Here is a 15,914-nt window from a genome sequence, read left to right as displayed (position 1 = left end):
ATTTCAAAAGCTATCAGGACAACGATGTACTCTGTAAAACGGGAGATATGTCATCAATAAAGAAGGCTTCAAAGATACTCAATTTGTTCATGACTGACTAGCACTCTTACTTAACTCGGGGTGACCACTATGCCCTGCTAACGGAGCAATCGGCTTAAGTCGACAACGACTTAAGACGGTGCAACATGCTCGCGCTTACTTAACTCGGGGTGGCCACTATGCCCTGCTAACGGAGCAATCGGCTTAAGTCGGCAAAGACTTAAGACGGTGCAACATGCTCACGCTTACTTAACTCAGGGTGACCACTATGCCCTGCTAACAGAGCAATCGACTTAAGTCGGCAAAGACTTAAGACGGTGCAACATGCTCACGCTTACTTAACTCGGGGTGACCACTATGCCCTGCTAACGGAGCAATCGGCTTAAGTCGGCAACGACTTAAGGCGGCGCAACATGCTCATGCTTACGTAACTCAGGGTGACCACTATGCCCTATTAACAGAAGCAATCGACTTAAGTCAGCAGCGACTTAAGGCGATCTGACATGCTTACGACTACTCATATAGGGATGACTTCTATATCCCGTAAACAAGTTTCAAAACCATCACACAACCTTTTACTACTGCAAATTTACATACTGTTGAATTCTGAAACAATAGGAGAATAACAATATCATCCAAGGGCTAAACTGGTGTCCTCTAACAAATGTCTGACTATGCTAACCGCGCGCTCAAAGCACGCAAAATATTTCTCTATTTCGCGATATCTTTCTCAGGAGCAACCGACGAGGAAGGGCGACTTGAGGAATCAGGAGCAGCATTCACGTCAGCCCTTATATCTTCAGGAACAACCACACCGGGTCTCCTCATCAAGATTCGTCCCGCCTGAATGGCCTTATCCATGGCTCTGTCGCGCTGGGCTTTTAGAGTAATGGAAGTTTCTTCAGCAACCTTGGCAGCCAATTGAGCGGTTTCTAGCTCCTGGGCGATGGATTTCTTGGAAGCACAGAGTTCTTTGATGGTAGCATTCTTAGCCGATATCAACTGCCTAAGACGGATCACGTCATCCGTGGATTCCTGCAGCCTACAGCGAAGATTATCTAACTCCTCCATGGTGAAGCGATGACTCCTCTCCAGGATGGTCAACGAGTTGCTAGAGTCGCGATACAGTCTGTCAAGATTGTCGCGAGACGCAGCAAGGACACGTTTTTCTTCCTACAAACAAGAATCAACTCCTTCAAACATCAAACAAGCAATAGGAACACAGCAATGCAAAGCACAGTTTCATAAGTGACCTTTTCAGAATCAAGTTGAGCGCGAAGGGAAGAGCTCAGTGCATTGGCGTCATCTAGGGCAGCAGAGACCTGGGCTAGTTCAGTCTGGCTTTGAGAATACTTTTCTTCAAAATCAGAGCACCGCTGGACCAGTTCAGCCTGATCTCAAGAATGTTTTTCTTCAAGAATGGAAATTTGCCGAGTCATATCTAGCAGGAGACAATCAAACAAAAAGGGTCAGAGTGTAAGGCAGTTTAATAATGAAGACAAAGAGAAGCAAAAAAGCACTAACCAACATTGGTCGCCTCCAAGTCAGAGACACGATGTTGAAGTAACACCGGATTCCAATGTGCAAGAGACAAAGCTCCTTCTGGAACAGAAGCACCCTGCAACCTCAGCTGGCTAGCCATCCCGTCCACCAAAGCCTGATAAGGAGAACAGATGAGTGTAATGACAGCAGTTCATACGGTGCAAAAGTCAGTACAAAATATATCACAGTACCTGGAGATTGGAGAAGAACGAAGGGACTCCCAAATCGTGAGAAATCGATTGATGACCGGGCGTAAGGTCACCACTCGAAGCAGCTTGCAACAAACCAGCAGGAACCAACTCAGTGCCATCAACAGAGCTCAAAACTTGGCCAGCGGGGACGCTGCCCTCTAAAGCGACTCCCTGGTCCAAAGCTTGGGCTACCACCATGCAGCCGGAGTGTGGAGGCGATCCCGCATGAACGTCCATGGAAGTACAAGAGGGAGACCCCGCTCGGACACCCTCGGGGGCTGGGTCATAGTTTGCGCTACCCACGTGAGCCAGATCATCTCCGGCAGTACCCTCAGGGGCTGGGCAGTGGCTTGCACTTCCCACCTGAGCCGAGTCACCCTCGGCAACACCCTCGGGGGCTGGGTAAACGTCAACACCATCCTTGAGGGCCAGGTTCTCTACAGTGGCCGCCTCTAAGGCTGAACGCCCCTCAGTTACTTCCATGGGACCAGGATGATCCAAATCAGTCTCCTGACCCTCAAGACCGCGCTCTAAGGTCGATGAGGCGCGAGATGACCTCAACCCAGCATCGAGCACATCAGCATAAACCTCCATCACACCATCATCCGCTGACTCTGATAACAGGTCCTCTGGAACCATATCCTCTAGAGTCTGATCAAAGTTTGCCAGAGATAACTCCTGTAAACCAACGAGAGCTGACAGAGCAGGAGAAGGAACCCCACTGCTTTCCCCACTGACAATATACTGCCGACTGTTCTTCCGAGTCAGAGGGACCTCATCTTCTTCCTCCCTGTCGTTTTCATCAACAACATAAGCAACACACCCATTGGGATCAGCATCGGATGGAGCACCCCCATTGGGATCAGCAGCAGATGGAGCACCCCCATTGGGGTCGGCGTCAGTAAAATCAGTCACGGGAACCTCCTCAGCAGCAGGAACCGAAGGACCAGCGCCCCGATCCAAACTAGATACTTGCCGAAGACGTCTCTTTTTCTTTTTCTGCTCATCAGCAGAAGGATCAAGTTGATTGTCTCGGCAAGGGCGTCTCGGGCGAGCACTGGCAGGCTTCTGAATATCCAAAGTCGTACTAGCTTCTGGGAGAGGCGCCACCACCAATGTCCCGGCAGGAGCAGCATCAGGAGAGTCCTCAGCCAGCAAATCAAGCATAGCACTTATTTCTGCGTCACTAGGATCCAAAGGCACCTCAAAGTGGACTTGTCGTTCGTCATCAGGAATTTCCCCGAGCGAGGCAACCAAAGTGTTAACTTCTTCGGCAGAGGGTCGCACTCTAAGGCCCAAACCGCCATCAGCGACAGGTGGATTCGACACAAAAAGAGTGAAGGCCTTGGGAGGAGGCAGGTTTCATGCTGAGTATGCCACTGGGGCACCAATATTTGATACCTTGCCTCTAAGAATCATCTCAAGTCGGTTCACCAAGTCTACAGAGGGAATTTTCCTGTTGGTAACCCGAGTTGAGTCAGCTAGACCTCGGTACAGATAAGCCGGGTATGCCCTGTCCTTCAATGGCTAAATATTCTTGAAACAAAATCAGCAACCATAGCCTCAGCAGTCAGACCCCTTTCTTTCAGCAGTCCAACTTCAGCTAGCAAAGCCCCCGCCTCAGCTACCTCCTGATCCGTGGGTGACTCGGTCCAACTCGGAGTGCGAACATCCGGCTGTCTTCCCGACCGTGGGGGGAGAGAATTTCCATGGTTCTCAACAATAAACCATTCCAAGCGCCATCCCTTGATACTGTCTTTGAGAGGGATTTCAAGATACTCGGTCTTCCTCCCACGGCGCATCTCCAAACTAGCACCCCCAACCAGCTGATGCTGCCCCCTGGCCATTCCAGGGCAACAGTGATACAAGTACTTCCACAACCCAAAATGTGGCAGCACACCAAGAAAAGCTTCGCACAAATGAACGTAAATAGAAATTTGCAGAATAGAATTGGGATTCAGGTGGGTCAAGTTAAGGCGATAAAAATCAAGGAGGCCGCGGAAAAAGGGAGAAATGGGGAGAGCGAGACCGCGGAGAAGAAAAGGAACGTAAATCACGGATTCATGGGTATCCTCTGTCGGGACAGTGACCCCATGACAAATCCGCCAAGAACAAAGCTCCCTCGGGGGAAGGACCCCGATGGACACGAGGTGGAGAAGGTCAGACTCGGAGACAACAGACATATGGTTACCTGCGAAAGGCAACTGGCTGTTGGGGTCGATGGGAGGAATCACCGTAGCAGATGAACTCGAGGCCTTTCTCTTGGGCGCCATCTCAACTCTACTAGCGAACAGAGCGAGAGCCGAATTGAGAGAGGATCTGGAGGCAGGAAAGCAAAAACTAGGGCACGGAAAGCAGAGGCGGCCGAAAGCGCAGTATATGCGGGATATTCCTGAGTCAGATACCGTCTCCAAAAGCGCCCAGTCAGCACCCGGCGGTTATTTCTAAAACACCGGTGTGCCACGTCGTCACTCGGCGGCTACTTCCAAAACCCCGGAGTGCCACATCGTCACTCGGCTATTATCCTCAAAGTGGCCGACACGGTACGTTTTAACTCGGCTGTCATTTCTAAGACGCTGACGTTATCACCAGTCGCTCGGCATTTGTCTCTAAAGCGCCAACGATATCTTCAGTCGCTCGGCGGTTACCTCTAAAAGCGCCGACGATGTCTTCAGTCGCTCGGCAGCTATCTCTAAAGCGCCGACGATGTCTTCAGTCGCTTGGCATTTGTCTCTAAAGCGCCGATGATATCTTCAGTCGCTCGGCGGTTACCTCTAAAAGCGCCGACGATGTCTTCAGTCGCTCGGTAGCTATCTCTAAAGCGCCGACGATGTCTTCAGTCGCTCGGCAGCTATCTCTAAAGCGCCGACGGTGTCCTCAGTCGCTCGGCGGTTACCTCTAAAGCGCCGACGTTGTCTTCAATCGCTTGGCAGCTGTCTCTAAAGCGCCGACGATGTCTTCAGTCGCTCGGCAGCTATCTCTAGAAGCGCCGACGATGTCCTCAGTCGCTCGGCGGTTATCTCTAAAAAACGCTGGCGTTGTCACAGATCACTCGGCTGTCGCATCTAAGAGCGCCGACGTGGTCAACAGTTATTCCGACGCTGGCATGGTTTCATCATCACTCGGACTCTATTTCAAATGCGTAAATATCGACAATAATAAGCTCGGCCATCACCCCTGAAGCGGCGATATGATGCCCGAGTTATTCAGTTACTATTCCGAATGAATCAACTTCACAAATAAGAGATCGATTTGCTTCGAAGCAGAGTAACTGGCACAGGAGGAGATAAAGTCATTCTTCATTAAGGGAAGTAATAATACTTACAAATCAACTCATTATGAGTTGATACTTCCCTACTACTACTACTACTACTACTACTATTGCTGCTGCTGCTGCTACTACTACTACTACTACTACTACTACTACTACTACTACTACTACTACTACTACGCTACACTACTCTACATTACTAACACTACTACATTATTTCACTATACTACTTCTAATCTATACTAATATCTAAAGACCAGTGGCATCTAGCCACTGGCCTTGCTGCCCCTGCTGCCGCCCCTGCTGCCGCCGTCGCCGCCGTCACCGTCGTCGTCGCCGCCATCGCCTCCGTCGTCGTCATCGTCGTCGTCGCCTTTGCCACCGCCGCCACCGTCCTCCTCGGACGAGTCCTCCTCGTCCGAGGAGTACTCCGACTCATCCAAGCCCGCGAGCCCGGAGCGCTCGACGGCCCGGATGTAAGTCCAGACCTCCGCGGTGATCCCCTGAGAGTCGTCCGAGTCATCGGACGACGCTGGGGGAGGGACGGGAGCTGGAGACCCCTCGGACTCAGAGGAGAACTCCTCCTCTAAGTATTCCGAGTCACCAAAGTCCTCAGACGGAGGAGTCGGCTCGCGCTTGCGTTTCTTGCCCATGGTGGAAATGCAAGGAGAGGAAGAAAGCAAGCAATGGAGAACAGCAAGAGATGTGAAAAAACCGGAGAGGCAAAGGCACTATTTATAGAAGAAGAAGGCAACCGCTCACCTCCAACCGCGGTCACTGAACAGTCGCGAAGCATTCAATACACACTTCAACCTGTCTGAAGACGCGCGGCTGACGCCGTTTCACGCAACGCAACACCCATTGGGACTCCAGTCAACAGCGCGGATGATATGATTACCCCCACCGTCACATCACATTACTACTCAGAAGCAGCCGGCTAAAACACTCAGCGTATCAAGCTGTCCCTTGCCCACACCCATTGGGGGGGACGCCCAGGAATTACTAGTATATTTTTCAAAACCGTCACATCCGTGCAGGGCATGCAATGAATACCTCAAGACAAAAATGAGATATCAGTAAGGATCAAAGGAAAGCAAAATATAGCCGGTGAAGTGCAAAATATGACCGACAGAAGCGACATGAAGACTGGCCAGGGAACGTCCATCAAATGTCCAATCAGTCACAGAGCAAATAAATTGCACCACCTAGCGAGATATGGGCGGATCACGAACCCAGCTGCAAAAGACAAAATACATGCTGACCTCTAAAGCATAATATTGATGACATAATGCTGACCTCTAAGGCATTCGGAAAAAAGAAAGGATTATTCTCAGCAGAAGGACACGAAATGAAGACCTTCGAGAGGATTATTTTCAAAAATCCACTCAAAGCTCGGGGGCTACACCCATTGGGTGCACCTTCGGTGCACCCCATGAATCACCATTTCAAGCCAAGATAGTGCCGACTTCTAAGGTATAAGACAAGATTAAGGACAAGGCTGGCCATCAACCAAAGTACGAGAGGAAAATAAAAGTGATTTCTGATGAAGACCTTCAAGTGGATTATTATCCAGAATCCACTCGAAGCTCAGGGGCTACACCCATTGGGTGCACCTCCGATGCACCCAATGAAATTCAAGGTCCTGCAATACGAAATGCCGATCTCCAAGGCATGAGTATGAGGCAAAACTACAGATTCCGAGTGAAGCAAAGCAGAAGAAGACAGTGAGAAGTAGTTTTTACCAAACTGCTCGAGAAGCATTTCTTATCGTGAGCGAAGCCCGCAAGTTAGGCCTAGGATCTTTGGGCCGATTATCTCAAAATCAACCCAAAGATCGGTGGCTTGTGGGGGACAGATATCCCCCGGGTCCATTAGAAGGATAAAAGACCTCACGAAAAGCCCAAGGGACCGATAGATCGTAAGGTCATTCCTTCATGGGCCTGGGGAGGGGCAGTCAGTAAAGCAGATCGACGTAAGGCCGGTGCAAGCCCGGACGGCCCCACAGCGTTAAGCAAGAAACCACAACAGAAGATCCAACTTTCCCGCGCTGGAGCCCCATGCAACGGAACCAGGCGAGGATAGGTCGGCAGAATCATAGGAAGACAGACTCAAACAGTTCACTATCTTTAAGGTGCACATTGTTATCATATCCACATGTATTGCCTCACGGTCGAATATATAAGGCCCAGGGGCACCCCTTTAGAACGATCGATCTCACTACTCAGCCATCCACCTCAACTCTCCACGTTCTCGCTTTAGAGAACTACCTTGTAACCCATTACACAAAGCATCCTCACCAGGACATAGGGTGTTACGCATCTCTAAGCGGCCCGAACCTGTAAACATTGTCCATTGTCCCTCGTGCGTTTGGCACGAACCATTTTGCTACAGTCGGCGACACCGTCCTACTCCTAAAAATACCTCGAGGGGCAACCCCGGGTGTGCGGTCGGACCCAAAACACCGACAGTGACCACCTCAACGGGGAGTAGGTATGCGAGAACCGAACCTCGGTAAAACAAATCCACGTGTCTCACTCTTTATTCGCTTGCGATTTGTTTTGCGCCCTCTCTCTCGGACTCATTATTATTTCTAACGCTAACCCGACATGTAGTTGTGTTTAAGTTGTTAAATTTTAGATTCGCCCTATTCACCCCCCTCTAGGCGACATTCAAGTTGGGAGGGGCAGACGACGACAACCTCATCATCCGCAATCTTCCCCTTTTCCTCTCCGACGCTGCCCGGGCCTGGCTGGAGTGTCTGCCTCCTGCACAGATCTCCGACTGGGACGACCTGGTCAAGGCTTTCGCGGGGAATTTCCAAGGCACGTATGTGCGCCCTGGGAACTCATGGGACCTCCGAAGCTGCCGCCAGCAGCCAGGGGAATCCCTCCGAGAGTACATCCAGCGGTTTTCGAAGCAGCGCACCGAGCTGCCCAACATTACTGACTCGGATGTCATCGGGGCTTTCCTCGTCGGCACCACTTGCCGAGACCTGGTGAGCAAACTAGGGCGCAAGACTCCCACCAAGGCGAGCGAGTTGATGGACATCGCCACCAAGTTTGCCTCGGGTCAGGAGGCGGTCGAAGCCATCTTCCGGAAAGACAAGCAGCCTCAGGGAGAGCCAAAGGAAGATGCCTCCGAGGCGTCCGCCCAGCATGGCGTGAAGAAGAAGGCCAAGAAGAAGGCGCAAGCGAAGCGCAACGCCACTGACGCGAATCTCATCGCTGCTGCCGAGCACAAGAACCCTCGGAAGCCTCCTGGAGGGGCCAGCACATTCAACAAGATGCTCAAGGAGCCGTGCCCCTATCACCAGGGTCCCGTCAAGCACACCCTTGAAGAATGTGTCATGCTCCGGCGCTACTTCCATAAGGCCGGGCCCCCGGTGGAAGATGGCAAGGGCCAAGGCAACAACAAGAAGGAGTGCGGCAAGGAAGAGGAGTTCCCGGAGGTCCAACCCTGCTTCATGATCTACGACGGACAGGTAGTGAATGCCTCGGCTCGGCACCGCAAGCGAGAGCGCTGGGAGGTCTGCTCGGTAAAGGTGGCAGCACCAGTCTACCTAGACTGGTCCGACAAGCCTATCACCTTCGACTGAGGCGACCACCCCGACTTCATGCTGAGCCCGGGAAGGTACCCGCTCGTCGTCGACCCGATCATCAGCAACGTTAGGCTCTCCAAGGTCCTCATGGACGGAGGCAGCAGCCTCAACATCATTTATGCCGAGACCCTGGAACTCTTGGGGGTTGATCGGTCTGAGATCCGGGCCGGTGCGGCACCCTTCCACGGGATCGCACCCAGAAAGCGTATCCTGCCCCTCGGGCAGATCGACTTACCCGTCTGCTTCAGAACTCCCTCCAACTTCCGAAAGGAAACCCTCACCTTCGAGGTAGTTGGGTTCCGAGGGACCTACCACGTGGTGCTAGGGAGACCGTGCTACGCCAGGTTCATGGCCGTCCCCAACTACACCTACCTCAAGCTCAAGATGCCAGGCCCCAACGGGATCATCACCGTCGGATCCATGTACCGCCACGCGTACGAATGCGACGTGGAATGCGTGGAGTACGCTGAGGCCCTCGCCGAATCCGAGGCCCTCATCGCCGACCTGGAACGCCTCTCCAAGGAGGCACCCGACGCGAAGCGGCACGCCGGCAACTTCGAACCAGCTGAGGCGGTTAAGTCTGTCCCTCTCGATCCCAGCAACAGCGCCAGCAAGAAAGTCCGGATCGGCTCCGAGCTCGACCCCAAATAGGAAGCAGTGCTCGTCGACTTTCTCCGTGCAAACGCCGAAGTTTTTGCGTGGAGTCCCTCGGACATGCCAGGCATACCAAGGGAGGTCGTCGAGCACTCACTAGACATCAGAGCTAGAGCCCGACCCGTGAAGCAGTCCCTGTGCCGTTTTGATGAAGAAAAGCATAGGGCCATAGGCGAGGAGGTCCACAAGCTACTGGCTGCAGGGTTCATCAAAGAGGTATTCCATCCCGAATGGTTAGCTAACCCTGTTCTCGTAAAGAAAAAGGGCGGGAAATGGAGGATATGCGTAGACTACACTGGTCTAAACAAAGTATGTCCGAAGGTTCCCTACCCTCTGCCCCGCATCCATCAAATTGTGGACTCCACTGCTGGGTGCGAAACCCTGTCTTTCCTCGATGCCTACTCAGGCTATCACCAAATTAAGACGAAAGAGTCCGACCAGATCGCGACTTCTTTTATCACACCTTTTGGCATGTATTGTTATACTACAATGCCATTTGGCTTGAGGAATTTAGGTGCCGCCTACCAGAGGTGCATGAACCACGTGTTCAGAGAGCACATCGGCAGAACGGTCGAGGCTTACGTCGATGACATCGTTGTCAAGACAAAGAAAGCCTCCGACCTCCTCTCTGACCTTGAAACGACATTCAAGTGTCTGAGAGCGAAAGGCGTGAAACTCAATCCCGAGAAGTGCGTCTTCAGAGTCCCCCGAGGCATGCTCCTGGGATTCATTGTCTCCGAGCGGGGCATAGAGGCCAACCTAGAGAAAATCGCGGTCATCACAAACATGGGACCAATCAAGGATTTAAAAGGAGTACAGAGGGTCATGGGATGCCTTGCGGCTCTGAGCCGCTTCATCTCACGCCTTGGCGAAAAAGGATTGCCCCTGTACCGCCTCTTAAGGAAGGCCGAGCGGTTCACTTGGACCCCTGAGGCTGAGGAAGCCCTCGGAAACTTAAAGGCACTCCTTGCCAATGCACCCATCTTAGTGCCCCTCGCTCCGGAGGAAGCCCTCTTGATTTACGTCGCTGCAACCACGCAGGTGGTCAGCGTTGCGGTCATAGTCGAGAGACGAGAAGAAGGGCACGCACTGCTCGTCCAGAGGCCAGTCTACTTCATCAGCGAAGTGCTATCCGAGACCATAGTCCGCTACCCGCAGATCCAGAAGCTGCTCTACGCAGTCATTCTGACACGGCGAAAGTTGCGACACTACTTCGAGTCTCATCCGGTGACTGTGGTGTCATCCTTCCCCCTGGGAGAGATCATTCAGTCCCGAGAAGCCTCGGGTAGAATAGCAAAATGGGCAGTGGAACTCATGGGCGAAACACTTTCATTTGCCCCTTGGAAGGCCATAAAATCTCAAGTCTTGGCCGACTTCCTGGCTGAATGGACTGACACCCAGTTACCGACGACCCCAATCCAACCCAAACTTTGGACCATGTACTTCGACGGGTCACTGATGAAAACCGGAGTAGGCATGAGCTTGCTCTTCATCTCACCCCTCGGAGAACATGTCCGTTACGTGCTGCGCCTTCATTTCCCGGTGTCAAACAACGTGGCCGAGTACGAAGCCTTGGTTAATGGCCTGCGCATCGCCGTCGAGCTAGGGGTTCGGCGCCTCGACGCTTGTGGCGACTCGCAGCTCGTCATTGACCAGGTTATGAAGAACTCCCACTGCCGCGACCGAAAAATGGAGGCCTACTGCGATGAAGTTTGGCGCTTGGAAGATAAGTTCTATGGGCTGGAACTCAACCATGTTGCTTGACGGTACAACGAGACCGCAGATGAGCTGGCAAAAATAGCCTCGAGGCGAATGACAGTTCCCCCAGACGTCTTCTCCAAGGATATATATCAGCCATCCGTCAAAGTCGATGACGCGCCCGAGCCCGAGGTACCCTCGGCCGCCGAGGGTGAGGCCCTGCACGTTGAGGGGGAGCGGAATGAGGTCACACCGGTCCCGAACTGGCAGACCCCGTACCTGGAATATCTCCTCCGAGGAGAGCTGCCCCTCGGTAAGGCCGAAGCTCGGCGACTGGCTCGGCGCGCCAAGTCGTTCGTTTTACTAGGTGATAAAAAGGAGATGTACCACCATAGCCCCTCGGGCATTCTCCAGCAATGCATATCCATTGCCCAAGGACAAGAGTTGTTACAAGAAATACACTCGGGGGCTTGTGGTCACCATGCAGCACCTAGAGCCCTCGTGGGAAATGCTTTCCGACAAGGTTTCTACTGGCCAACCGCAGTGGCCGACGCCACTAGGATTGTACGCTCCTTCCGAGGGTGTCAATTCTACGCGCGACAGACGCACCTGCCTGCTCAGGCACTACAGACAATACCTATCACTTGGCTGTTTGCTGGGTGGGGTCTGTACCTCATCGGTCCCTTGCAGAAGGCACCCGGGGGCTTCACGCACCTGCTGGTTGCCATCGACAAATTCTCCAAGTGGATCGAGGTCCGACCCTTAACAGCATCAGGTCCGAGCAGGCGGTGGTGTTCTTCACAAATATCATCCATCGCTTTGGAGTCCCAAATTCCATCATCACCGACAATGGCACGCAGTTCACAGGGAAAAAGTTCCTAGACTTCTGCGAGGACCACCACATCCATGTGGACTGGGCCGTCGTAGCTCACCCGATGACAAATGGGCAGGTGGAGCGCGCCAACGGTATGATTTTGTAGGGACTAAAACCAAGGATCTACAACGACCTCAACAAGTTTGGCAAGCGGTGGATGAAAGAGTTACCCTCGGTGGTCTGGAGTCTAAGGATGATGCCAAGCCGGGCCACGGGATTCTCGTCGTTTTTCCTAGTCTATGGGGCCGAGGTCGTCCTGCCCACGGACTTAGAATACGGTCCCCAAGGACAAATGCGTACGACTACCGAGGCAACCAAACCAGCCGAGAAGATTCCTTGGACCAGCGGGAAGAGGCTCGGGACGTGGCCTTACTACACTCGGCACGGTATCAGCAGTCTCTGCGACGCTACCACGCCCGAAGGGTTCGGCCCCGAGACTTCCAAGTGGGGGACTTGGTACTTCGGCTGTGACAAGACGCCCGAGGGCGCCACAAGCTTACACCTCCCTGGGAGGGGCCGTTCATCATCGCCAAAGTTCTGAAGCCCGGGACATACAAGCTGGCCAACGATCAAGGCGAGGTCTACGACAACGCTTGGAACATCGAACAGCTACGTCGCTTCTACCCTTAAAATGTTTCGAGTCGTTTGTGTTCCTCATTTTCTTTACATACATAAATAAAGTCTAACCGTCAAGGGAGGATCAGTCTTGCCTCGGCAAAGCCCGACCCTCCCTCAGGGGCTAGAAGGGGGGAACCCCCTCTGCGTCAAAATTTTCTTCAGAAAAGTTTTCTACCAAGAAAAGTTTTCTACCAAAACAACTCATGCTTTCCGACTATATCGATAACGGAACCCTGAAAACGAGCGGGACAGACCTTGAACGGCAAGGCCGACCGAGCCGAGGGACTCCTATGCCTCCGGGATACGGATACCTCACTCGTCACCTTCTGTGAAAAGTAAATCATGCTCGGATAAGCGGTTCTGCTGTCGAACAAGTCCTAATGGTCGGGTAGAAAACGACTTTCGTGCTTTCGACTATATCGATAGCAGGATCCTACGAACGAGTGAGAGAACACGTAAACGGCAACGCTGATCGAGCCGAGGGACTCCTACGCCTCCGGGATACGGATACCTCACTCGTCACCTTTCACGAAAAGTAACTCACACTCGGATAAGCGATCCTGTTACCGAACAAGTCCTAACACTCGGGTAGAAAACGACTTTCGTGCATTTTCGACTATATCGATAACAGGATCCTAAAAACGAGCGAGAGAGCACGTAAACGGCAAGGCCGACTAAGCCGAGGGACTCCTACGCCTCCGGGATACGGATACCTCACTCATCACCTTCTGCGAAAAGTAACTCTTGCTCGGATAAAGCGATTCTTCTACCGACGAACAAGTCCAAATGCTCGAAACGAGAGGAAAGAAAACGCAGCTTTATAATCCAAACGCTAAATATGTTTAGGCCTCAGCGGCCGCAAAAAACATGCACATACTTCAAGCAAACTGTTTTTGCAGGCTCAGACATTGGCAGGGGGAGGAGCGGCGCCCTCCGCGTCGTTTCCACCCTTGACAGAATCCGGCCCGGCCTCGGGCAGCGACACGGGTGGAAGGACCTCCACCTCGGAGGAGGAAGCCAGCACCACACTTGGGCCCTCGACGGCCGTGTTAAGCCTCTAGACCTCGGCTAGGGCAGCCTCCTCTTCGTCGGGTAGGCAATACCCCTCGCTGACCCGCTCTAGATCCACGTCGTAGTGGGAAGCGAGCACGGCGAAGGCCCGCCTAACGCCGTGGTGTAGCGCCCCGCGGAGTCTGCCGCGCACATGGCCACCCAAGGCCCGTAGGTGACTCTGGGGGGAGCTACCCGAGGGGATGCCGTTGAGGACAAAGGTCTGGCAAAGAGCCAAGATGGCCTCGGACATGGCCACGCGCTCGGCCTCCTTCCTCTCAGCCACCTCGGCAAGCGCCTTGCAGTTCTTGACAGACTCGTCAAGAGCCGTCTCGAACCCTGCAGACAGCGGGACAACATTCTTCCGACGCAAGGAGAAGAATGGAGACAAAAACAAAGTCTCAAAGCGGGGAAAACGCCCCTTTGGCCCGGACACCCTAGCTTGAGCGGACCAAGCAGACCCGACGGCCACGGCCAGACCCTCCGCAAGGGTCCCGGCTCGAGCGGTCGCCTCGGGGTCCGGAAGAGGCGAGCGCCCTCTGCGCCGAAACTTTCCTCAGAAAAGTTTTTCCACCAAAACAACTTTCATGCATCTCGACTATGTCAATGGTGGAGTCCCAAAAACGAGCGACTGAGACCTTGAACGGCAAGGCCGACCGAGCCGAGGGACTCCTACGCCTCCGGGATATGGATACCTCACTCGTCACCTTCCAGGAAAGGCGGCTCACGCTCGGATGAGTGATTCTGCTACCGACAACGAGTCTTAATGCTCGAAACAAGAGGAAAGAAACACGGCTCGATACCCAAATGTTTAGGCCTCGGCAGCCACGAACAACAAACACACGTGCTTGGGGTAACAATGGTACATAGACTTAGACATCGGCAGCGCCCTCGACGGTTGTCCCGACCTACAACAGATGTCTTAGTACCCAAAGCTACTACATCTCGCTCTCAAGAGGGTACCATTACAAACAGAACTCCAGCTCCATTCCCACGGGAATGAACTACCTCCACACCAGAGGGGCTACAAGATAACAAGCTCCCAGCAGTTCGCCGGCGACCACTGCACCAGCAGCGACAACGACCTCCGCCTCAGGCAGCTAGACAGTAGTAGTGATTGCCTCAGGGCAAACACTACTGTAAAAAGGCCCTCGTCCCCGTCCTCCACACGAGGGGCGAGGAGAAGCCATCGAGGCCAAAGAGCCGGAGGTCCGCCCGCGGGTAGCACTGATGGTCTCGTCGGCAGAGGAAGCCTCACCTATGGCGACCACCACCACCTCAGCACTGATGACAGCGGCCACCTGCCCACCAACACCGCACCGATGAACGATGGCCGCCCCAAAGCACACCGGCAGGTCCTCACTCCCGTCCTCGCCGAGGCCGTCCCAGAACACGAGTACCGCCCTCGCGGCGTACGACGTGTTGAGCAACCCCTCGGCACAGCCAATGGCACAAGGAGGACCTGGACATAGCCAGCCCACGCACGGCGTGATCGACGCCCGTGCGGCTGACGGGTAGCCACGTCCTACCCCAGCGGCGGGAGGAGGCACCGGAAGCAGCGCCAGGGCAGCTCGGGCCGAAGAGCCAGAGACGCGGCAGCTGACAGTGCCACGGGCGGCGAGTGCCCTTCTCCCTCGATCACTGAGGGAAGGAGCGGGTCACTGCCCACGCAGAAGCAGGCCCCAACTCGGTGCACCCTCCTCCCCAGAGCGGATGATGAACATCCTTGAAGCTGAGGGTAGGAGGGAGGTCACGGTCCGGCTCGCTCTTCCCCGCCACGAGGCCTGCGGTCATCATCCTGGGTGACCGCCGGTAGGGGAATGCAGCCGGGCTGCGTGATGAAAATCCTTGAAGCCGAGCGATGACTGAAGAGCGCCAACCCCCATGGGGTCACGCTCCTCCAACAGCAGCAAGAAGAAGGCAATGCGGGTGCGCCCCATCTGGGGGCTCGGAAGGTGGAAGGGAGCGATACGAGAGAGGAGTGTGAAGGCATGGCTACCCCCCGGGGGATTGGTCCCCTTTTATAGGCAGATCTCCTCACTCACACCCCCAAGCGTCACGGGCAAAGTCTCCACCGACGTGCTCTAGGGTTCCCACCTCACAACACGGGGGCTGGGTCCCACACGTCATGAGAAGCTGACCCGAAACGCGAAGAAGGCGAACCGCCGCACGCGAAGCATGTAACCGCCCTGCTGTTATAAGCGTTCCCACATCCTCGCCGAAACCAGCAGATGAAAGGGCGAGCCGCCACGCAAGGAGCATGCAACCGCACCGCGGTTATGCACCCTTTCGGCTTCGTCGCATCCGGTGGACCAACACGAAGGCCCGGTCCTAGATATCATGTAACCGGCGCGACGGTCACTACGCGCAAGGAAACCG

The sequence above is a fragment of the Zea mays genome, chromosome 3 (assembly GCF_902167145.1).
Source record: "Zea mays cultivar B73 chromosome 3, Zm-B73-REFERENCE-NAM-5.0, whole genome shotgun sequence".
NCBI classification, from domain to species: Eukaryota; Viridiplantae; Streptophyta; class Magnoliopsida; order Poales; family Poaceae; genus Zea; species Zea mays.
This window is presented reverse-complemented; position numbering follows the sequence as displayed.